This window comes from Aythya ferina (assembly GCF_964211825.1).
Source record: "Aythya ferina genome assembly, chromosome: 3".
Taxonomy (NCBI): Eukaryota; Metazoa; Chordata; class Aves; order Anseriformes; family Anatidae; genus Aythya; species Aythya ferina.
The window spans coordinates 8398081-8424259 of NC_140298.1; the positions used below are offsets into that span (position 1 = coordinate 8398081).

The 26179-nt window shown below is 40.5% G+C and overlaps 2 long non-coding RNA genes across 2 annotated transcripts; both read right to left on the reverse strand.

The window, feature by feature from the left end:
- Positions 1–1207: 1207 nt before the first annotated feature.
- Positions 1208–25028, reverse strand: LOC311433869. Its single transcript, XR_014691011.1, has 3 exons — positions 24868–25028; positions 3126–3352; positions 1208–1459 (listed from the first exon to the last, which is right to left on the reverse strand). It is a non-coding gene; the product is annotated as an uncharacterized lncRNA (long non-coding RNA).
- Positions 12447–19157, reverse strand: LOC311434697. The gene is made up of 3 exons (XR_014691655.1): positions 19051–19157; positions 14091–14244; positions 12447–12550 (listed from the first exon to the last, which is right to left on the reverse strand). It is a non-coding gene; the product is annotated as an uncharacterized lncRNA (long non-coding RNA).
- Positions 25029–26179: the final 1151 nt, after the last annotated feature.

The following is a 26179-nucleotide window of genomic DNA, read 5'->3' on the forward strand; positions in this document are numbered from 1 at the left end:
ACAACATCTGAAATTTCAAAATGTTTCCTAAAAATTGAAACGAGATGAAAATTTAAATTTAAGGGAAATATTTTGCACCACTAAATACTTTTTATATAGAAGTCTATATTTTGCAAGATAAATGTTTAAGACACAAATGTTGGCCATCTGTAACTGCAGCAGTGAGCTAGGCAGCAAGATGGAAAAGGTGTTGTGGCAAATTGCCTTTCCTCCATCTCTTGAGTGCTGCATTTAAATGAGCTGGCCTGTGTCCCAGAAGCAGCAAAACTGTATTTGTGTTTTGAAAAATGCAAGGTGCTTGGCCTGAGAAAAATGGCTAGCCAGCAGCACAACCATACCATGTCTTGTGCCCCCCTAGATGCTCCAGAACTACTTCAATAATATCCTTGTCATTGTATCCAGAGTGAAAAATTCCTCGTCTCTATTTCTGCTAGCAGAGGAATCACCTTTTGCTCCTGAAAAGTAATTTGAGCTACAAATACAGGAGCATGCTAACTAGAAGTAAAAAGAGAAACATATTTATAAATGGCTCTCATGCAATTATATGCATGCTATTTGTGTGCACTTGTGTCTGTTTGAACACAAGAAGTGTAAGTACACAAATATCTTCTCCCTACAGAAGACTTGTGCAAGCTCCGTGACTCAGTTTCAGTACACCTATATATTCTGCTCTTCAGTATATGAAAAATGTACCTTTTTATTTTAAAGCTATATTTTATAAAATCCATGAAGACATAAAAGCACCTGCTTCCCTTTGCTCTGACATGAGACATCTCTTCTGAACCCATTTTATCTAGAAGTGTGTATACCCAGAATGTATGTAACACTGCTCATGTGAGACACTTATCCAAAAGCACTCCGAAGTTTAATCTAAACTATCTGAACAAATACTAACTTCCTCCTTCAATCCCTCTTTTAACTAATTCTTAACACTTCTTCTCACCCTTCCATCGATCTCTCTCCCCAGCATAGTTCCATTTGTCTCACTAATGAGAAGCAGATTGATTTCTAGCATTTCACCTTTGGTTGCCTTATTGATGAAGCGGCTGTCCAGAGGGAAGATGATCACCATTCGGTCTCAGCGGCAGCAAAGCTCAGTTAGAGGACATCAACGTACACTGTAGTTTTCATGCTCAGCTGCATTCTTAGTTGCAAGGAAGGGAGGCTATGCTTGTTTATACGAGCTGAGTTTCTTTTGTCTTAAGAAGATTTTTTGAGAGCTAAAGCTAAACTCTAAGCTTGGAGAGGGCTTCACAGAAACAGTACGTTTGGTCTTTAATTTGTTGCAAAACGAATGACTGTCTTTTCAAAATTAGAGATTATCTCCCAAGTGATTGCATACCTTATATGCATGGCAAAAGATTAGCACCTTCCATACATACCGTTTGTCCAATGTTATTCTTATATGCCCAGTCACCTCTGCTGGTCTACTCGGAGACATGAGCTGTGAGAAATGCAGCTGTTGAATTACAGGAAAAGTTAAGAAAGTGATTTGGAGGGCATGTCTTTCCAGCAGTTCAAAGAGTTCAAACAGTTCTAATACCTTCATATATATATACACATATATATAAATTGCAGTCTTCAGTGTCTCTCTCTTTTCCCAGGAGTATAAAATAAAGGAAGAACAGCCAGTCATCACCCTGCCTCCCACCTTCCACATTAGTACAGCCTTACTTGAAGAGATGATATATTTGACAAATTTTAGCTTGACTATCACTTTGCGTTTCCTCTTTTTCTCCACTTTGCACTTACAATTTGTGATGTGCGAGTCTAAAAAGATTAGAAGTTTGGCTCAGAAAAGCAACTGTATGCTGGAAGTTTACTTCTCAGTTTTAAGAGATTAGGGTCACTGCAACAAGCATATGAATTCCACACCTTGAATTCATGGGATTTGAATAACCAAAGGCTTTGGCATACGTCAGCAACAGGAACAGATGATGACTGCCTCAGGTGCAATCAACACAGTTACAATGCCTCAAAATTAAAGTAGCCAAGGGAATTATTTGATTTTCAGTAGCAACAGTAGAAATAAGAGCTGAAGGCATCAGTGAGTGGATTGTTCGACTTGTGGAGCAGGACTCAAATGCTCTAGTCCCATGTAATGCCTCAAATGCTTTACCTTTTGGATGCTGTGGCCAGTCATGGGGAACGGGGTAAAGATGAAGACCCTGAATGCTATAGGAATAGTGTTGGTGTTGGATTGTAAATGTGTAAACTCCCTGAAGGGACCAGTAACTAGAAGGCATGTACATTGTCCTCTGGGCTGCAGAGTGCACTCTTAGCCTATCCTCCTTATCAGCCAGTGTTTTTCTATGCATGGAAACCTTAACTGTGATTCTCCATCGACGTTTGGCACAAGTTTAAAATCAACTTTCCATAGAGATAGATCAATTCCAGAACTGGCTTTGACTATATTCTCTCACTGAGAAAGCAGACAGAAAATGAAGATCAAAGTTTAATTCTGTGGCATGCTTTACAAATGAAAATACAATGCCTATCTGGGATGTAGTGTCTCTTTTTAATTCATCTATGGTATGCTTGTATGTAACTGTGACAAGTATATTCTTGCTTTGTTTCCAAATATAATAGCATCACAGAGAATAGTTTTGATGATGAAGAAAACAAACATAACTACTTTTCATGTAGCATTCAACATTAGCCAACAACACAGCTACAGAGAGCAGAAAGACCACTGGCATTTTGACAAAGCTTTGTTTTGTTCAGCAAAACTCTCATCAGGAGCTCTTGAAAGTCCCCGCGAGCTGTAAGCAGGAGATCATCAGTTTACAAGAGCTTCAGCTTTATGGGGGCACATCAGCAGAATCCCGGGACTTAAACAGTTTGGGGAAGAGGTTTTACAGACTTTACCAATGCTGGGCATGGGTGGCTAAAGTGGAAACCTAGAAACTTACAGGTACTTCATGCAAAGCAAGAAAGTTTTCTGGTGTAGACAAAATGGATGCTGAACTCTTTGGAAGATTTGGCCTATAAAAGGAGTTCAATAAAAAGTTGCTTCTACCAATAGGTGGTATCAGGCTTAGTGGATGAATGTTTGTAGAGCACTCAGACCCTGGTATGAAAAGGTGCTGTAAAAGTTCAAAGTATTATTGTTATGGCATACTTACTCAGCGAGGCAGCAAAATATCAAAGGCTTTCTTCTCCCAGCTGGCTCAGTCTTATCTTGAGGAACTGTTGGTGGGTGGTGATTGCTCTCAAGGACTGGTGATGACAGAGAAGTGAAGGCACTAACCTCACTTGCAGAGCTGCTCTGGGCACCCTCCTGGATCAGCCATGGCCTCAGTTCCTCCTCAGTGCGTTTCAGCCCGCACACACCCTGTTCCCAGCAAAAAGCCTGAAATGAAAACAGAGAGAGCTCTGACACCTGGCTAATGGAGGCACTCAGGCAAGGGCTTTCACTTGTGACTGGTACATTGGGAAATAATTGATACAAATTGCCTCAGACACTCAAGGCTTCTGGTCCTCCTTCCCACAGGCTATTTTTAGGCCCAATTAGGCAGATAAAATGACACAGGAATTAGTTTTTGTATGTTCTAATGCTTAAGCTGTTGGATTTTTTTTTTTTTTTAAGGCTTCTACCTAGATACATGGTAAATGACTGAACTACAAAAAGCAGATAAAGAGATTTTTTTTTCTTCCTTTAACGAGAGATGTTCAAGCACTGAAAAGACTTGCTCACTGTGAAACCATTTATAGCTGATTGCTGGGGAATTTCCTCTCACCACCTTAAACTCAAAGCAAATAACAGAATATGAAATAACACATATTCTTGGCACCAGACTGCATGAGAGCTCCCCCAGGTCTGCTGAAATGCAAAGGCTAGCAACCCACCCATTAGGAGCAGATAAAATACAATTAACTAATTCATTATATAAATGTTTTGGGTGGGGAGATATGAATCGGCTTATCTTTATTATTGTTATCATTATTATTAGCTGCTGTTTGCTAAGGCTGAGTTTTTCAAAGCCGTCTTTCACATTAAGAAGTCCAAATCCCCTTGCTAAATCCACTCGAAATTTGACGTTGATTGCTTTTGCAAGCTACCGGGGAACGAAAGCAGAGAGAGCAGTACAACTGGCTAGATAGCATTATTCATGGCAGTTATTACTAGAATTTACGGATAAGCCATTCCGATGCTATTTGAACGTAATTCATACATTTCGACTAAAGGGAGATACATAAATGCTCCCAAGAAAACCCCCAACCTGGGTAACGCTTTCAAGGAGAAGGAGCTATTGTGACTGCAGTGGAAAATCAAAGCCTGACTGGTTGCCTCCATGCTTACTGCACTGCCACGACGGCCTCCAAAATCTCAAAGCTTTTTTTTTCAAATTCCTCTAGAGCAGGTGAGCCGTGAACGGCACCATCCACATCCTGGCTTTCCAGCTCCAAGGGCAGCGGCCAGAAGGGCGAGATGTTGGCTGTTGCAAAGCCAACCAGAGTTTTGCCACTGCCTTCAACGGGGGCAGCATTTTGTCTTTGTAGTACAAGCTGATGAAAAGCTCTGCCTCAACCAAATTCCTGTGGCTTAACATGTCAGCGCGTGTTGGCTGCGTGGTGGTGACTGCTCGTGTGCATGTTCTCAGCCTGCAGGACATGCCAGGAGTGCCACTTGCTCTACGCCACAAGGGAAGAAATGTAGAGAGGTCATGATTTTGCATTTGCCATGCACAGGGCTTATGGGAGCAGCTATTGCAGTGCCTGATGCACAATAGCTCAAGTGTGAGCCCTCCGTAACCTGGGTCTGACACTTGACAGTAACGAAGCTGCACATGTTTATGAGATGGGGAACTGATGGAACTGGGCAAACATGGGGTCATAGGCTGTGGGAAGCCCCGATAGGGCCGAGCAGGAACATTACAGCCTGATAGCACTCCCAGGGCCCTGACACAGGTATCATAACCCCAGAGAAACAAGTGCTCAATTTCTTGATGTAAAGACACTGCCAGTTCATAGCATTTCAAGAGGAAGTTAGTCATCAGCTCCCTGCATTTTGATACATTATGCCACAGGCCCAGTGTTTCACTGTCCATCTTCATATTGAGTACAATAATTAGTTTAAGGAAAGGATATTGCCATGTAAGCCAAACTTTAAAAAGTATCTGATACTTAGAAAAAAACTTTAAGTCCACAGGAATGAAAAGCTTTTCTCCCTGAGTAGTACTTTTTTGTGGTACCATTCACCGCTCCTCCCTTAGTTTCTTTGTGATGGCAGCACACGTATAACCTCCGTGTCCACGTTTCTTCACTTCATGCTCCTCTGAAGCCTGTCTGAGTACTAGTGGAGTAATTAAGTTTTCCCAATAATGAACTACAAATCTGGGACATCAAAAACTCAAAATACCAGCAGGTGCTCAACATTAACTGCCTGAAACATTAAATTGGTTTAGACAAACCTTACCTCAACAAAAAGTGTATTGAACTCTGCTTTGTGGTAAAGTTTACGGTGCTACTTTTCTTCAACCCCTGCTAATGCAAAGACCTTTCTTGAAAGAAAAAACAGAAATATTTGGTAATAGCCCATTTTTGAAGACTTGCACGAAACACTGGCAGCTGGTCTTCAGCAAGGACTCTACCAAAGTGATGAACTGTCAGGAAAACGCTGAACTTCTAAAGCAGCAGAAAGGATGACCTCAGATGCACAACACTGAGACAGATTCATCTTCTGTCCTTCTCTTCTGTAACAGGGATAATGGATTTTACCAAAACCCCAGATCTCAGCATCTCTGTAGCAATACATCACTGTGAGGTCATTGCCTGAACACTCAGCACCAAACCCATATGCCCTACCTCTGAGAAGGGACCTAAGATTGAGCACAAGGAACCTAAGATTGAGCACAAGGACTGCTTGGATGCACCTAGCCTCAGGTTTCGGTGCCTAAATTCAACACTGACAGCTGAATCTCATGGAGGAAATTCTCTCTCTGTAGTGTTTCAAGAAACCTTTGTAAGGAAGGACAACAGACATGAGAAGGAAAAGAATGAACTGCTGTATACATCTAAATGTTCAAAAATAAAAGAAAGATGCTTATTGGTATCTGCAATAGCAATGTCCTGACAATATATTTATGCATTCAAGGCTTCTTGACTTTTCAGATAGAAATTACTCCAAAAAAGCAAACATTTTGTTTCAGTCTCATTTTTAATGCCCATAAACATACCAGAGATGAAAGGTACCTGGCTGAATTTGGGTAAAAATAGATGGGATTTTGAAAAGCAGTAAGAAATGCCTGGGAAAAGTGATCTACATATGGTCTCAATCATGCCAATGGATAACCCCCACATTACCCTTTAAAAGGTCATCTGATAAACATCAACATTGGGCTTTTCTCACAAACCCAACACCTACAATTGCTTCAGGCTACTGTAATATGGCATGAGAAGTTAAATTAGAAGCATATATTTGGTAATAGCACCTCTGAGAGGGAGTCTTCAAAAGCCTGTGCCCCCATTAAAGGATTAGAAGACCAGCATACATATCAGCAACTATACTCCATCCAAAAAAGAAACAGAACAGGAGACAGAAATCAGCATTTTGTTCTGATTAGCTGCTTTGATTGATGCACATTTCTTTATTACTTTTTTTTGTTGTTGTTCTTTTTCTCCCTTCTCCTAACTGCTGCAAACATACCAACCGGGAACACTATAAAAATACCACATTGAAGTACCACTTTCAAACTTTCCTCTATCTCTTGTGGGTCCAGTGATGATCTTTCCAGAATACATGTTGGTAAGGCACAGAAAATAAAGAAATCTCCAAGGAGCTGATAGTCTGGGGTCCAATTGTTCAGGATTGCCCAGAATACAAGATAGAGACTTAGAAATAAAACCGTTCAAGAATAAGAATGGGGTCATTAAATATTTCTGGAAATATGATAATTCTGTATGAAACAATGGAAAAGACTAAAAAAGAAGCAACGATAATTAGAGTCAGTACTTTACGTAAGCTCTACTATTTAATTTCAGTATCCCCTCCTGGAAGCGAATACATTCATTTTTCCTGAGAGCTAATATTTTGAGGTTATCTGCCCCAAAGGCAGGCAAGAAATAGGTTGGATTGTCCAGTAAGGATGAAGGCAAAGGGCATAACCTAAGGATTAATGACTGGCTGAGAAATTGGAGGGCTTAAGGTGAAAGAAATTCTCTGTACCAGGGTCACTGATGAGGTTAGGATATTTTTAAACTGGGGAGGAAACCCCTAACAACTGTTTTTGTACTTGTTCTGTTCTTGTGCCTGATTATAGTGGGACAAATTCAGTGAGCCTCTCCTTTCATCTACATACAAGACTAGCACTTGTAGGCTTTAAGAGTGGCTAGGTGGAAATGGGAATTTGCTGCCATTTCAATAGCCTCCTGTAACTCCTTTTTTTGTAAAAAAGTCAGAAAATTGTCTGCATACTGTTTTAATGTATTTATTTATTTATGGACTGTCCTATTTATTTAATTCCCACCTCATCTTTTCAGCTCACACATCAGGAGACTTCATTTCCCCTGCAAAATGTCCTCTCTGACTCTTGCCCAAGATAGAGAGGCTCAGGCTGTGCCCCTTCTCTTTCAGATTTCACTCCCACCATGGAGGATCTGTTGTGAGGGGCACAGATTTAATTCCTGAGTCTGTTCAAGGCAAGCAGGGCATGACAAAAGGAGCCTTGCTCTTCCACAGACACAGTAGCTCTGAACTCCTAAGTTATCTGGCTCTAAGGTCCTAAGTAATCCTGATGGGTTTTCTCCCTATTGGCCTTAGAGGGGTGGAGTATGTCAATTAAATTTTCTTTCCCAGCTGCTACTGAAGAAGAAACATTTCTGAACCCATTTCTCCTGGTGCTGGTGTATTTAGCAGGTCCTGCCCCCACTGACTCCTATCTCAAGAGCGTACAAGCAGGAGTGGGCTGCTGCAGCAGGAATCCAGAAGCTGGAGCTGTCAAACTGAGTCTTACTAGATACCAAAGGAGCTAAGAAAAGAATGGGTGTTTGTTGTATTTCTGGCAGGGATGATTGCTGAAAAGCCTAGGGAGAAGGATCCCGAGACACCTCAGCTCCCAAGTTCCGATGGATATATTTCTAGTTGATCAATCTCTATGTCTTTGCAGCCGAACTAACTTCCCACTTCAGGCTTTTGACAGCTGGACAAAGCCGGGTTTGAGCCGTGCCTTGCTCTAAGTAAGTGTGGAAAGATGTTTTCAGTCTGACCTTGCCAAATCAGTCCCTGGCTTGGGGCGTTTGCTGAAATCCAGGAAAGATTTTCCCACTGAATTCCAAGTGGGAAAACCTAACTCCATCCACAGCGATTTGATGGAGTATTGAAGTGACAAGCGTTTCGGGAGATATCAATCTGCCTCATGATCTGCAGAGCCTCTAGCTTCATAAGGCAGAATATACATACACATGTTGATTTGGTGGTGGTGGTGGAGCTAGTTAAAAGCTGATTATAAAGTATAATTTTCGCAGAGACAGAAGGATTATTTTTAACCACACTGTGGCTGTGTACATGATTAACCTTCTATCTTAAAGAGATAAGATTTGGCATGAGCAAATGTGGGCTTTGGCTTTTTGTTCTTAAGTTCACATATTTTGTTAAAGTACATCAGATAATGAGATGTAAAAGCATACATAGGGATGTAAGAGAACGGCAAAATAGCATAAAAGCAATGAACAGAATATAAATACATAATCGCTGATAAAAAAAAATCAAACCTTGCATTTAAATATTTTCATACCTTCTCCTCCCACCCCATTCATTTGCTCTCAAAATGATTTGAAAAATTCAAACCAATAGCCAAACTGACATTAAGGATTTAACCTGGATCCCCATGCTGTATTGCAGTAGTTCCCCTCCCTCCCTTGCTGCCCTGTTCTGTTTTTTACCCTCTAGTTGGACTCATAACTGGGCTTTATAAGATCACTTTTGATATGTGGGGCTGTTTTATTTCATATATTGCTTTAGGCATTTTTACTATCATCAGTGTAGTCCTGAGAAAATACTTTGTATGAGTCAGATGTGTCACATGTTTATCTTAACTGCACTAGCTGGTACTTTTTAGAAACAATACTGAGCTTTTTAACATATTGCAGTGTTTCTGCTCTGCTTTGAAACATCAGATCCTCCGCAATGTCTCTCACTGACAGTGAGATGCTCAGGTCTCTGCCAAGCGGACCAACTTCTGCCAGAGCTGGACAGGTGCAGCGTGGAGAGCTTGGTCAATGCACTTACTTGCTCCTGATCTCTCTTTTCACCTGGCAATAGCTAACATTTGTGACTAGACTGGGGGCAGCGGGCGAGCAGCCATGCACCTCCCTGTAACCCCACACTGCTCCATACCAGCCAGCCCCATGCCTCGGCCTGCTGGTAGTCTTCAGGCAGGCACAACTGCAAAGGTGAGCCTGGAATGAGCAACAGAAAAACGAGGCAGCATTTAGAGAATATAAAATGTGTAAATAAGATATGGTATTTACATACTGACAGACTGCTCAGCTGGAAATGGATAAAAACTTATTAATTTTAAAATGTAGAACTGATTTTATCAGATTAATGCCCTCCTTACACTGAATGTGAGTTTGGTCCCCTAGCTAAATCCTCAGCTTGTATGTACTGAAATTTCTTCACCTAAGCCTGTCAAGCCCTTCTGCTTTGCACCCGGGGAAGCCGTGACCCCTGATTTCAACAGCTACACTGTGTGTCAAAGGCCGGGAATCCTGGATTATCCCACAGAAGTCAGTTCCCAAACTCCCTCATGGCATATTAAACAACAACATGTTCAAACAAAACATGCAAGAGAAAAACAAAACTAACTCTCACTGGTTGAGCATACCCTTAAACACATTTCTACCAGTTTCTGTGAGCAGCCTTTTCCAATGCAAGCCCTCTTTGGATAACTAAGAAGGATGTTTAAAAGCCAGAAAAGTGGGCTCAGAAGATGCAGGTTCTGCACTGAGGGCTGCCATTGACCTCCTGCACAACACTGGGCAAGTCCCTTCACGTCTCCCTGCTAGCTTTTATGGCTGTATAAAGGGGATAATGATACTGAGCTCCTTCGTGAGGTGCTTTGAGACCTATTGTAACAAAGAGGCTGTAAAACCCCCAAATACTTTTTTCTTGGAAAAACAACTGCAATGATAACACATGAAATGCATCACAAAACCATTTAAAGGCCCTCTGCATTTCAGGTTGTGAAACATCGGTGAAGTGGTAGCTCAACTCTTCCAGTTATCCCTCTTTTGTAATGATTTCTTTTTTTTAAGATTACTTTTTGAAGTCAGTACAACTGAAAATGGGATTCCTAATTGTATCTCACTCATTTCTAGCTAGAAAGATTAATCACAAGAACCAGATGCTTCTTTCCATCCCTTGACAGACTGATTTTCTCACTGTGGTCAGAAAGGTTAATAAGATATATTAGAAGGAATAGCCCAGCAATATCAGTTCTGTCTGAACGAGACAAGAAAAATTATCCCTTTACTCTTTCTGGGCTTGATTCTTTTTCTTACTACTTTCAAATACTGAGCAGCTCGATCTTGAATCCACCAAACCACTACCTGGTAACTCCAGGTTTGGGAACGGGACTGTTCAGAGCATCGCTGAATGGCTTTGCTTGGACAATAGGTGGGGGACAAGGTGAATTGTGTGAGGGATTCTCCACAGCCTTGAGTCGTTCCAATAAACATGCAGACCTTGACTGTTCATCACCAATTTATACATAATTTGGCTATGCGGAGGGTGGTTTTCAGCATGCTTTTACATGTGGTTTGGCAGTGTTGAGTCTGTTTCACAGCTTGCTTTTACATGTGGTTTGGCTGCAGCGAGGCTGTTTTACTGTGAGTATTTTACGTGGAGCCTGGCTATGCTAATACTGGGGTCCACATGTTTGGGATTTTACTACCCCTGTAGTAAGACAGTGCAGGTCATAAGGCTGAAGAACAACTTAGATCAAGCAAGAAGTAAAACAGCTTGGCGTTGTTCCCTACAACACCACAAGAAGATACTCAAACAGTGTTACATCCCAGCTTCCTCCATCATGACCAGAAAGCTGCTGCCCCATGTCCTGACATGAAGGTGTATGTTTTCTGTTTCGGACATGGGGGATTAGATATAAATCCTTACCTCAATTTCAGTGGTGGGATCCAAGCGGCTTCCAGCTATGTCAGCTGTTCTACCTTTGTGTGGGTTCAACGTACAGTAAATATTGCAAACATATTACAAACAGAATGTGAACTATTAAGCCTTCTCTTTACCATCCCAAATCACCAAATATAGTTATCTACAGCCAATAATTTCTTCAGGCCTTTTCAGTTGCATAAATTTTAAAGTGACAAAACTCACAAGAGAAGCGCTGCTTTTCCCAGCTAGACTATAACAGTCTTGCAGAAATCATTATCCCAACCCACGCAAAACATGCTGACAAACTGTAATGACTAACTCTGAAGCATAAACACAAAGTATTATTTTGATGCAAAGATCTATGCATGTACTTTGTATAACATTAACTCCTTTTGGTGCTTTTGTCTATAGATTGACCACACTATAGCCTTTGTCTGTAGGATGCTAATGAAGTTAATGCCTTTCAAAGCAGCAAAAACATTCACTAACTTTTCTTTCTGGCTCTTCTCACCCCTAGAACAGAGTTGTACATCACTGCTTTTCATTGCCTGTATCAAGATTCCCATCAACTGCAATTTTCTCGCGCTATGTACAAATGCAAGATGGAACAGAAATCTTCCATATTTCCCATCACAACTCCCAGTGCAGTTCTGATTTTGTTTTTCTTTCTTTTATATGCAGTAACTTAGATTTACATGTACACAGGTTTTATATCACAGTCTCATACCTTGTCTTTACTTTACTTGTCAGCTCTTGAAGGAAAGAAGATAAGGACGGAAAGGAAGGTAAAGGGGGAATTACAGTTAAATTCTCTTCCAAGAATTCACCTAAAGAGACAGATATCATTTCCAGATGCTATTGTAAGATTTAGCAACTTAATAGGGCACTAGCTGTCACTTAAAACTTTTAATCATTTGCCAGGGGTTGAGCTTGAAAAGAAGACTAAGCAGAATATAGTAATAAAGTACAGTAAATGTTACTCAATGCACAAGTTGTATAGAAAAAAACATGTTTAACAGATGAATTAGAAAAAGCAGAACAAATTCTTTCACCTTGGCTCAGTTCTTGAAATGCTAATCTGAATGAGTCACTGTAAGAAACAAATACTTTATCTGTGAAAACGTAAAGGAAACACTCCACCCATTGATGCTTTGATACAAAGAGAACACTTTATATTAGCAGTTTTTAAAATGCTCGTTTGTAAAAGCTCTTAATAACTTCTGCTCTTTGGTAAAAGTGTTCTGTATCGCGTTAAATTGCTGTGATCTGGACAAAAGCTACATCTTTCAAAGATGTGTGACTGAGGGGAGTCTTCTGGATGATGCTATATTTTACCTTTTGTGTTTTCTTTTGGCACAGAATGCTTGCTAGTACCTCCCTTTCCTGAGTTCAGATTTGGTTTGCAGAATTTCCTCTTCCAGAACTGGGGAAGAGATGCTAAAAAAAAAAAAAAAAAATATTCAGAGGAGTTTTTTTTTTTTTTTAAATGTACATTAAATCTGAATTCCATGAAATATATTTTTTGATTATCAGAAACCAAAAGAGACAAAGCATAAATATATAGAACCATTTGTTTCAGTCAACATGTATAGAACGTTTTGCAATTTTGATTCAGTTTTCATGAACAGATACAGTTCCATAAAAATGGACAGTATTTCTTGAAATGATCACATGTCCTTATTAGAAGGGTGTTAGATGCACTTCAGATTACTTTTTTTTTTTTTTCTCCCCAACTTATTTTGTTCTCTTTTGTTTTCTTCTCTTCTTACTGTGCAACAAGGGAACACTGGAATTTAACAGCTTTAACCATCTCCATTTATCTTTGTGGTCACGCTGTAAACAGCCCATATGAAGACACAGAGGTCATCACACGCACTCATAAAACAAAGCAAGTTATGCTGGCAAGGGAACCTGCACAGCCTTCCCTTAAACCAAATTCCTGATTAAGCCTCTACAGATAACAGCCAATTTTTTTTATGTTAAGAAATGGCACATAGCACCACTAGAAATAGTAAGCCCAAATATTAGTTGGGGGCTCAGATGACAAACTCATGCTTTGCAAACCATCCCACATGTTGGCTGAAATGAACCTGGGCTTTCTTTACCGGTGTTACTGCATCTGGTTTATAACAGAGTCCAACATCTGAAGCGCAAGGATTTGTTTTCAAGTTATGCTAATTTTGCATATATTTTACCTGAAATTTTACTGCCTCTTACCACCCCATAGCATTGGAGCTCTCAAGACAGATCTGGAAACTAGGAAGTTATAAGGTTTCAATATTGCTTTTGAAGTTCTCTCCCCAAATTTAGGAGCTTAAAGCTCCCATATTCAGGTTCCTCCCCCAAAATAAGGAAATCCAGAAGCCTTTTTAGTTTGTGCATAGACAGAAGTCAAGTTTTGCCCTTCACAAGCACAATTCCCATCTACACTTGCAGGAGAATGCATGTTGTCACAAGTTTGTGACAGACTGAAGAGCAAAAAGAGAGACAAAGTTTCTTCAGTTCATGTCATACGATTTACAGTGCATTCCCTGTGCATTTTCAAATATAAAGAAAATTGTGGGTCCTTGTCCTCAAAGGCAACACAGGTTCAGCTATACTTATCAAAACACCCTATTTGTAGGCTTGCATGGGGCAGAGGATGTTTTAACCTTCAAAGCCAGTAGGGTGTGACCTTACCCACAGCACGTCTAAGTCAATATTTCTCTGTTACTAGTAGCACCAGAAAGCAGGAGGATGCACTATGCACAGAGTAATGCTATATAAATGCCTCGCAGGTACACAGCATGAACAACTTTTCCCTAGGGAAGTTAGTGCTGAGCTTTGCTATTCCGAGGCTGGTTCCCATCCATCCAGATGAGCTGTGCTGGAGTGGCAGACTTCATGACGCAGCCAGCTGGGGCTGCCTGAATTATTTCTTTAAATTATTCTTTCTGAAACCCCACCCTGTGCATTGTAGTATCACCTGTATACTCACATTGGCAACCCCCGGGAAAATGTTAGCACGCTTTGGCCAGCAACATTTCTGCTGAGGACAGATATAGGCAGGTGTATAAAAAAGGCTCTGGCAGGTTAGGCTGTTCCCTGTATCTTCAGTGAGCAGGCATGTCTGTAGAACTGCTCAGGCAGTACTGAAACAGAGGGAAGTTTCCAGGTATCTCAAAGGAAGGTAAGATGGAGGAAAGTAGAAACTTCTGCAAATACTTTATGGAGAATAATGTTACTTTACTTTTACTAGTAATTCTCATTCTCCACTTTTTTTTTTCTTTTTTCTTTTTTTTTTTTTTTTAATTTTATTTTCTTGAAACCAGATAAAAAGGCAGCTATTGAGTGACTACTGAAAAACAACCTCCCCATTTTGTGGCATCACAAAGGACCTCAGGCTGGTATCAGGATTCTTCCATCCCTTGCCTTGACTAGCAAAGGATGCAGGAAATGAGGGTACCACAAGCAACGTCTCAAGAGAAAGAAAGGAAAAAGAAGAGGTTGAAGAGAATTCCATATAGGAAGACGGAGCATATAGCAATCCTGTGAGAATGGATGCCATCAACCCCTCAGCAGTAATATATGAGCCTAATGCATTTTCCACCCACTGCTGCAATTAATAAAGGCTGCTGCTAGACACACAGGCTAAGCTCGCTGCTACAGCATTTCTCCAGGCAGCCACCACTCTACAAATAACAAATCTTATCCAGTCAGGGTGAGCCAGTTATGGAAGTTTGCCAGAGGCATAAAGAGTAGGCTTTCCTCTCCTTCTACCCAAACAGCCTTTACGCTGAACACGTCTCTACACATTCACACACAAATATATATTACTGCTAATATATCATTGAATTTCAGTAACTTAACATCCACAGCACTAGAAAAATAGCTTGGTTGAGCATTAACTAGTGTTTTCTATCTACCACCCAGCATGCTGTGAAGTTCCATGAGCTTGATACAGAAGAAAACCGTATCAGTAGATGAACCCAAACCACGAACATTTTTTCATATTGTTTTTCTGGTTGTAGATAACTTTGGACTCAGTCTACATGGCAATGCCTTCCTATGTGCTAAAGTCTGGACTGTGCTGGTGGATGTCTGAAGAAATCTGTCAATTCAAAACTCTTGCCTTCCCTCGCTGTTCCTTTGCCTACTGATCCTGAATTTAGCCCCGATACTATTTCACTTGTTGAAACAAAGCTCTTCATGAATCTCAGAATGAAGGCATTGGAAGAGGGGTATCTCTGGTCTAGAGATGAGATCAGTCTAGTACAGGTTTGTAGATTACAACCAGAGAAGAGTGTTTGCCACCAAATAATGTAAAGTGCAATTATTTGAATAGAGAAAGGAATCAAGGGAAGAGACCCAGTTTCTGGAGATTCTAGAATAATAATTCAGTCATTACTGAGGTAAGCTGCACTGGAGGTGCTCATACCTGTAAGTTTTGACTGAATTTTCTAAAACTCTTCAGAAAGGATTTAGGCATCATATTCATATGTATTATTTATAGTGAAGAAATAGCAAGCAAGAGACTTTACAAGGCGTTACAAGGTCTGAGCAGGACCCAAGCCATGACTGACCTATATGTGCCAAAAAACGCTACTGAGCTACAGGGACAGTAACAGACTCTACCCTTTCCCCTGCTACCTCCTGGCTAATGAGCACTATAAATTAGCAGTTAATGGGAATGTTACTCAAGACTGCAACACCTGGAGAACATTCAGGGTGCCACTGGTGAGAATTTCCAAATGAAATAAAGCACCTTGGCTTTATAACCAAAGAAATTTCACAGGCTCTCTTGCAATGCACAAGAAAATCCCACTTAACATCAAATTTGCTTTCAAACCAACTTGCATCTGAAGTTGAAATATTTACCTGAAAAGCAAGTGATTTCAATGCTCCTGAAATATAAATCACCCAGAAAAAAAAAAAAAAAAAAAGTATATATTTCCTCTATTTTACCTTTCCATAGATTTTTTTCCCTTTGATATTCAACAGCAGACATTATTCTATCATTAAAATTTTACATTAGTGCTGCAGCCTGAACAGGCAAAAATCTACAGAGAAAACTCATACATGCAAAAATACTTGGTCCTGCCTAACCCAATTGGAAAAATCCTGAGGCAAGGGAGAATGGGAAAATAGATGAAAGGCTGTCTACAGCAGTATATCCCTTTGGAAAGTTCAGGTCTTGCATCTTGCCTTGGCTCCCCTCTTGGGAGGGCTTAAAATGACAACAGTTCAACAGTTTGCCATCCTCATGTCTCATCTGGTTTCTTATGTCAGAAATCTAGCAGCATGAACAAAGACCCTATTTGACTGCTGAAGAAAACATCTTTCCCAGGACTTGCGCTGGTGTATATTCAAATGAGAATGCTGAACACAGTCCATATTTGAGGTGAAGAGAAAAATGTAAGTGCTTTAAATCAAAGCACAGAATGTTTGTGCTTTGATTTAAAATTCATATATAAATAGATTTTTAATTTGTGAAAGCCCTAGACAAGACGCAACATGACCCACTGCAAAATTGTTCCTAGACTTCAGTGGCAAAGTCCTGATTGTGATGGTTCCCATGCTACATCCAATTTTCAGTGCAATTTTGAGTGTGGTCTTCCAACAAAATCAGTATCTCAGCATGCTATCCTGGATAGCATAATAAATTACAGGCAGGACTAAGATTGAGGAGGGGATAAAATGGAAAACTTCTCACCAAACTGTAATCAGTAGCCCTTGAAAACTACATACTCTTGCTAAAAATCCCACCATTTTTTCTCCAGTGAGCATAATACATTGAGTCTTGTACATAACTGAGCTACTACTTCAAACAGCCCAAATAGTTTCATAAAATTTGATTGAAATTCTAGAGGGCCAAACTAAACAGCTGGATTTTTGTTTGCTTGTAGTTTTTTATTATTCTTATTAGCCATGTAATAAAAGAATACATTCCTCATTTGGATTATCTACCTTCCTCACTCCTCAAGAATATAGGCATAATGTATCATTCCCCTCTTACTAAGTAAACTAAAATTTTCAGCCATTATTCAACTTAATCACTTATCAATTGTTAATTATGCACATAATCTCTATTTGTGGAAAGAGAACCAACTTCTTAAAATGCTTAGGCTTTACCATAGCCCTGAACTTTCCTTTTTTCTTCACAAGAACCAGGATAGTATCCGTTAGTAATTTTTTCTGTCATTGCAGAGGGGAAGTTAGATAAATGTACAAAGGTTTTAAAATACACTCTTTTGGCTATGTTTAAGACAAAGTGAGCACGGAATTCTCTGTACATAGCCTCATGCTATTCTCCAACCATTGCTCATTCCTGACCCATAGGTGGCTACAAAAATCAAGGGTTGAGCAGGAAATATAACAATGTACTGTAGGTGTGTGTATATATATATATATATATATATATATATATATATATATATATATATATAATCATTGCTAAGACCTTGTGCCAAATCCTCTTCAAAACCCAAAAGACTCTTTCCTTTAGTTATGCCATGCTGGAAAACAGTTTTTTTTCTGTAGCCTCATTATGGAAGGCTTGGTATGTCTGACCAAAAACAGCGAAATGTGGCAAATGGTCTGGACGAAAACGGTCCAGGTGAGGGAGAGGAGTGAAAATATCCAAACACGTGACAGGTAAATTACTAGCTCTCACCACAGGAAAAAAAATAAATAATAATAATAAAAAAAAATCACTTGAACATGGAGGGGAAGGCAATGTAAACACAGAAAAAAAAGTCCTCACAATTAGATGCTGAAGACAGAGGAGAATCCAAGTACTGCCAACTCACATATTGTCAGCCCAGATGAAGCTTATGATAATGACATTTGAGAACCTGAACATTTAACAACCAACAAGGCCTTTACTCTACAAGCTGCTGAGCTACCTCTGATCTTGCTAATCCCCTGGAGATGCTGAAAGCTCAGGTCTTTTCAGGACTTGACCTGAACTGAGTGTTTCACATTGTCAAGAAGTGACCTAGATAGAAATAATTGCCTTAATACAGCCAGCACACATATATATATATTCTCAGAATTCAAATATATTCCTTCTTCCGTCTTTTGACTTTGACTGGTGGAAATCCCTAAATTTGGCTTCCAAATCTGGCCTTTTGATGAAGCAACTCCCCAGACCCAGTGGATATTAGCTACCCTAGAGGTGGCCTGTCCAATGTCAGAAAGGAAAAGAGTAAATATGTAAAGAAACAAAAAACCCACAAAGTCTTAACTGAACTTTTCCAAGGTTTGCTTACACAGAGTTTGTTTCAAGTGCAGTAGCACACAGAAGCCAAGCAACCGGTTTGTTTTTTAAGAGCTATGACCACATACCTCTGTAAGCATCCCCCAGACCTGCAGTTGGCACATCTTGCTCTCATGTGCATGTCAACTGCACAATTGCACACGAAACCACTGCCAGCAACATTATTTACAGCTATGGACGTGGTCACGCAGTGCATGACAGAGCTTACAAGTGTTTCTCATCCCAACTACCTTTCTGACACCCTAATGCTCATCACATCAAAAGAGGAAACAAACCTTTCGATATCTTAAACTCTTTCTTAGCTTAACTCTCCCCACCACAACCTTCCTGCCACTCAAATAGGAGGTCAATAAGTACATTAGCATGTAGTAGATCCTCAGCACAACCTTCCTGTTTGTCCTGAAGTGATTTTGCTCCACTTAACTAAGGATAAACAAACAAGTAGAGCAGAGACAAAACTTTGTGATAGTCTTCTTGGTAGTTGAAAGGTATCCCAGGATGGCAGGCAAACACAGCTTGCTTCACAAACCAGCCTCCTTATGCTACGTATGCCTTGAAATAATAGCTTGCAATTCTAGGGCTCCATCAGCTGATTCTTCTAATTCACATAATTTATTTTTTTTTAATTTTTTATTTTTCAGAAATTTTCTTGGATAAGGCAGAGTAGCAAGGAACCTACCTCTTTCAAATACGTTTGAGGGTCTCTCAACAACTACAATGCTAGTTTTAACACTAGATAGCCATAGAACCTCCCCCAGGAGCAGTTACCAAAGCCTGAGATTAAACGCATCCCCAGAGCAATGGGGACAGGGTGCGTAGGTGGGGGCTCTCAGGTGTGGTTGGTGGCCCCAGGTGGGGCTGGTTAGGGCAGCCGAGGCCTGTTAATGCACTCAGGGTCACGACAAGCTGTTTCTATTCCTGCAGAGCCTTGTGGGGAGGAGGATGTGTTTGTTGTTTGTGGGGTTATGCCACTGGGAGAGCAGTTGTGTTTGCCTCTCTTGGCAGCTGATTTACAGTTCACAGGACTTCCATAAACAGAGTTTAGTGTTGGGATCAGGAAACCAATGCTTACGTAAATACAAGTTTGCTTCATATCTGCCTGACAATATACAACACTCCACATGCCAATGGGATAAAAGGACAGTGCAGAATCTATTCTTAGAAAAAGCCAAAGCCTGCATTCACAGAAAGGTGGAAATAATACCTCTCTCTCTCTCATTTGTCTTCTCTGTATATCCCTGACTAGATTTATATGCATTGATATTGTTTTGTGTTGCCAAAGTCTGTAAACAAAGGTCCAACATGTGAGTAAATATCATATATTTTATGATTTCGTTCATAATTTCCTGAAGGAAATAAGTTAGGAAAAGAAAAAGGGTGCTTTTTACAAGCAAAAACTAAAACACACAAAAGCTTAGCTTGCCAATGCTAAGCAGACTGGGGAGCCCACACAACTCAGCAGGCCCAACAGTAGATCTCAACTCTCGTATTATAGAGTTAAAAGGCTGCATCAATAAGCAACTTCAAATATATATGGTTAGAGTATAAATGCCAAAAATAATTCCTGGAAGTTCTAGCCCCTGAACCACTACGGAGTCCAGCCTGTCAAAAGGATTCCCTATACATTCCAGACTGCATATAACAGGCCCGAACTGTGTCTGTTAACTCGGATCTGGTGCCAGCAGCAGAGGCCAGAATATGTAGGTGGCCTGTTTTGAAGAAAACCTTTTCCCCACTGCTGCCACGTTAACAATCCGTTGTTGAGTCGGACAGAAAGAAACCTCCTTCCCTCCCTCCTTCCCTGCCCCGTCCATGGTCCCTGTGGCTGCCTGCCCTGCCTCTGAAAGGACCTGCAGCTTTGTCCACGCTATGGTTTTGAATTCTCTAGAACCACTTGAAATTAAGTCAAACACTGAATGGGAGATGATACTGTCTGACTATAGGGAGCTTTATAACATCAGCAGCACAACTTAGGTTGGTGTTTTTTCCTTTTTTCCTCCCTGGACACATGAGCTGTTCCAGAACTTGTATCAGAATATTTGGTTCTCACGTATATTTATTTAGTGAGCAGTGGCATTCCTATTTTTATAGCTTTGAGTTTTTAACTTTCTTGTTAGCAACATTAACAAGGTTTACAGCATATAAAGTGAGCTGTGGCATTTAAAAAATGTTAGCCTAATGTAACACCGGCTTTTTTTTATATACATGTTCAATGGCAAACTCCTACTGACAGGCAGAATGCATTTCTATGTCTGGGCAAGTTTATAGATGGTGTTCCCACCTCTGGGCCACAAGGTCACAAATTTGTTTCTGATTCTATTAAAGAAACACTCAACAATGGTAAGTTTGTGTGCTTTATTTCTATTTATTTATTTATTTATTTTATGAGAGGGGACTGTTTTATGTGATCCAAGATCTTAAAGATACTCCAAGGAATCTCTGTTGAATGCTGGGCTTTTCACCCCCATGCCCTGACTGAATAGCTCTGGCTGCAGATTTGAGAAGCTTTTCTGGCAGTTAGATAAAACAAATTTCAGGGAAATCTGACATGACTGAGAAAAGAACAAGCAATGTCTCTCTAGCTTGCCCATGCGTAGTTGCGCTGCCTTCTGTGGGATTTCATAGCAGTGGGATTTGACACTGCATCAGAACAATGTACAGGAGTTAAAGATTCACAAGACTTGTTCTCAGTTGCTATTTCTGCAGCAAATCTTTTGCATGACCCTGAGGACCTCACCCCAATGCTTTGTTGCAGGGCCCTCCGTGTCTGTGGGATGGAAGGAACAACCTTCCTCCTTTGCCTGCCTTATTCATTATGCAAGATTTTAGAGGCCAGTCACTGATAAATCAAGGTACCTATCTCAGCAAAGGCTTGGTGCTCTCTGGATTAATAGGAATATTTACTGATCTCATAGTAAGGACAAATAAAAAGATGACTGCATCAGAGATGGCTCCTATTGCCCTACAAAACATCAACCTTAGGCTTTCCTGGAATTAATTTAGCTGGATATTTTTTTCCTTTACACTGTGTGATGGCTCCAGCTGCAGCTTCCTCACCATAACTGTTTGTGGATGGCACCGAGCCCCGTTTAGCAAGGGGGAGGCAGCACCCAGGCTGGCTGCAGCCATCACTGATCTGAAGTGACTTCATAACGTGCTCTAGGACTTCACAGCTACAAATGTATGGATTGTGGGCTTGAGAAATGAGTGGGGACCAGCAGAAGGACCAAGCTGATGGGGTAGAATGAAGAGCACAGGCAAGAGAAAAACAGTGCTTGACGGAGGGAAGAGGGGAGGATAAGCTTGTATCTCTGTTGAAAGAACTTCAGTATCACCTATAACTGCCCAAAAGGCAACCATGAAAATGCAGAAGGGCAGGAAGTATGCCCATTTTCTAGGATGCCTGTGTTGCTGCGGGTAGGAAGATCAAGGCTTGGTATCAAATGCCTCACTACAGAAGGGAGATCAGCTGGAATAAAGCAAGAAGCCAGAATTTGTAGGCTAGGAAAAAAAGCTGATCATGTTGCAACAGAGCACAGGAAGGAGAAATTGGCTGCAGTGTCTGACTGGAGGCCTTTTAGCTACATGAGAGGACTCCAGGTCTATTCTTTTTCTAATTTCCTTCTGCCCCCAAGGAAGCTCCTGGTGGAAATTTGCTTCCATTTATGGGAGGACTGGAAGAATGAGGGCCAGACTGTGACTGAGCATCTGGCAATAAGAGGGTTCAAAGCAGAGGAAACTACTCACGCAAGATTTGAAAGTGCTATTCTGCACTGATAATTGACCTGTGCAAGGAGTACTATTACTGCCACTGCCACTGTTGGACCTTACAGGCAGATATTTTGAAAAGTACCAGTTCCAGAAACTCTCTCAGGCTCAGCTCCTATATGATACCTCAGCTTGCTGAATATCATCATCACACAGATTCTTGTCACCAAATGAAGTATTAAGTCATCCTTCATGTATTATCATCTGCTTCAGATTTTCCCCTCCCTGATACCTATGGGTTTGGCTATTAAAAGGCAGTATGACAACCACAAAACTATTACTAAACATCTTTGCTCAGAGGAGGCATTTCTTCCTAACAGGTATTTCTGTTTTTCTGTGCTGTATTTGGTTACCTCATAGATAATGGTTTATGATCACCATGAGATACCTTCTCTAAAACAGGTTGTAGCTTGTCTTGATCCTCCTAAGGATGGAAAGTTTTCTTCTGGCTTTGAAAAAAAGTCTGTGATTTCCTCAGTTTAAAAAAAAAAAAAAATCCCTACAGAAATTGCCTTAAAATAACAACCTACACATGAAGGGAAGGTCTATATCCTCCTGCAATGCACAGGCAGTTCTGCACTAACACAAAGACTTTTCTCCACTTGGTGCTGTCTTTATTCTTGTTTATATACTTGTTACTGTTATAAATCATTCAGGCAGTTTACAGCATCAATTCTGTGGGAAAAAAAATATGTATTTTTAATGTGTTTGCATATTTATCGGAAAAGAATCCAAAGGGGTCAGGGTGGCTTGTCCACGATAGACATGATTAATAGCCAATATCAATTGTTTTGCATTAAGTTCAGGCTTTTGCTCTGTTAACAAAAAAAAAAAAAAAATAATAAAAAGGCAAACAAACAAACGAAAAAACACATATTTTGATCCAGGAATGGTGAAATGTATTCAAGGGAGTCTTTTATTTTTTTCACTACTAGTTGGCATCATGATGGAAAAAAACAAAAGTGGATCAGAATTATCTACACACAAAGAATAGCAGATATTTATCTTCCATGTTTACCCCCACCTACAAGACCTGTTTGTTCAATAGTTTTCCATAGCTCCTCTGTCCCAATAGACATACAGAACAAAATACTTTAAAGTACTTTTACTTGTACTTTTCCGCTGAGTTTTCCCTCCTGAAATACCATACAAACGTTAAATCATTGCTAGAACATCGTACAGTGACAAATGCTGAAACTCATTTTGCCCAGCAGCATTCCCTACGAAGCGATATTTTTGTGATAGTGCTAGAAGAAAGAAGCTTGCTCCTGTGAGAGAAGGGCAAGTACCCAGAGCTGCTGTGCACATCTGGTTTGGTTTGGGTGCATTAGCCTCAGCAGTACACACTGCAAACACCATACAAGTAGCTCTGTTCTTCTGTAGTACAGCAACACATCTTAAGAACAAGATCCCCAATGGGTATAAATGAAGGTAACGACACTGAAAACAATCCAGCTAATGCTCCGCTCATGCCATCTCTGAAGTCATACTCCCCAGTACCACAATAACACTCCAGTCTGTTCTTATACCCAGCCACCATCATGCCACAATTCTCCCAGCCCTTACAGTAGCTACCCCATACCCTGTGCTTTCAGAGGCTCTCCCTTTCCTCTGTCCCTCCTTCCTTCCCCCAAGAACTGGCATCACTCAGCATTTTGGCTGGGAGACTGATTCTCCAAACTGAAAACATCAAAGCATATCTCTGGTTAGATCTCATCCCAACCCTCTAAGTTTGTTGACTTGGAAAGTGAATAACTAATAAGGCAGCATGCCATTGTTTTCTGTTTATTATAATGGAAATAAATTGTTGGCTCCAAATCAGGCACTGATTGTTCCTTTGATATCACTGCCAGGAAGCAAAATAAAATGGCTTTTTAAAAATCACCTTTCACAGGGAGTGCCACAGGCATTTGAAAGATGAGCCTTTTTCCATGTCAAAGGACTTCCAGAAGTGCCAAACACACTAAAACAGAAATTCAAATCCTTCTCCATTAAAATAAAAAAGTGCAAGCAGGAACACAAGAGCAGGATCGCCAGGGCAGCAGGATGGCCTGCTTGGCATGCTGCATGTCATGCAAGTGCTCATCAGGCTGCGGCAGAGCTGGCCCTGCAGTGCAGAACACTTCCTGAAGAATATGGAACACATCCTTTGCATTTTTTTTCACTCAAAAAAAGCACAGGTGGGTTGAATGAACTACTCTGTATGCCTGGCAGCTCTTACACTAATAATAAGAGATTTTAGAAGCCAAAAAGATGGAGGAGGTGCTTTGCCTCAGAACTTGAAGCACCCATAAATCTTGCTTGTTTGTTTTTTTTTTCTTTTTTTTTTTTTTCTTTTCTTTCTTTTTTTCTAAGCTACACAGAATGGCAACTTCACTGTACCCCAAAGCTTTCTCAGCATTTTATCTCCTTCCCTATAGAGTTTAAGGCACAAATTTTCAGCTGCTTGAATTTCTCTCAGAGTGCTACCACCTAACGAGGGAATATATTGTACACCGGCACCACTGTTACATGCATAGAGAGAAGCTTCCTCATCAGAGGTTGTAGTTGGATCCAGATCTTAAGCGACCCAGAGCACAGTGGTGTTTGGATTTCATGACGTGCTGCAGTTTGATTTGGCTTGGAGCAGGGGATAAAGCTGAGTGCCAGATTCAGATCTCAGGCCAAACTTGGATTTTGTATTTCAGCTACCAAACTTCATCATGTTTTGGCAAAGTCACGCTCTCACCTGCTCACGCCATGTGGAGAACACCTGTGATTTGCTGGAAGGGCGGCTGGTCTTGCTGCGAGAAACTGCCTGTTCCAGAGCCAGCCTATGAGAGTCTGTTTCTGACTCGGGCTGCTGCAGATGGTTTTGTGTGCTGGGAGCGCAGAACCGCTGAAACATGCTTAGACTCTTCAACTGGAAAGAAAAAAAAAAAAAAAAAAAAAAAAGAAAAAAGAAAAGAAAAGCTGTCAGGAGCAGACTGCAGCTTTACACCTCCCTTTGTTGTCACGACGGTTGGATCCAGTGCAACCTTTTTGTTCGTAAGGTTGAGACTCATGCACAGCAGCAGCAAGCCCTGAGAATAAACTGGGAGAACAACATAACTGTAGCGCTTTCTACAACAGCATGCTTTACAAAGTGTTCATCGTGCTGCCTAGGGATACATTCTTCAGCATCATTTATTGAAAAACATGCTGGAAGACACTTTTTCCAAAAATCAGAATACCCATAGCTTAACTGGCAAAAGATTTGTGTGTGGCAAACAGTGTGGTCTGCTAAATATTAAGGTCTTGTTTGACACAGACTGTGTGCTTACACTTGGCTCTCAGTGCATCCTTATTATATAAAGTACTTGAGCATAGTATTAACATCAAGGATGATCCCATGTTCACCAAAATGGGGCAGTATAACTGGGACCTCATAAAGTGCTTATGACATAGGTGCTTTTCTGAACTGAAAGGTTTGAAGGGCTCCCACCAAAATGCCATAGGATTAAGTAGAGACTTTCCATTGCCTTCAACAAACATTCAGCCATAACAAATCCTTACTTTTTATACTTATTACTAGCTTATAATGGGATATTTGGAGAGGAAAAGGAAGGACCTTTTTTTTAATTTTTTTTTTTTATTTTATTTTTTTCTCCAGATAATACCATCTCTTCTCAATTATTTCTGAAAATTAAGAGTGTGATTACTGACCTGTAGGCACCTGATGATCACACTTTGGTTTGAACTTTTTATGAGTGTATGTAGGTTTGCTAACTCCAGCACTGCCCAGTAATTTATTTCCCAAATGGGCTATGAAAGTCACCTGGAAGAAGGAAAACAGTGTCTAAAGCCTTGCAGTGTAAAAGGATGATTGTGCTAGTTGGATTTGTGCATGTACATTTTTGGAAAAAAATTTCAGAGGAGAGGCAGAATTTACTTTCCTAATGAAATCAATTATTTGTCTTTAACCATTATGTAGTGCTTCAGTGCTTCAAAGTCTTGCTTACTTTATTAAAAGATCAGTGTTCACTGCCTCCTGATCTTAGGTGTGGACAGAAACTGGGTTC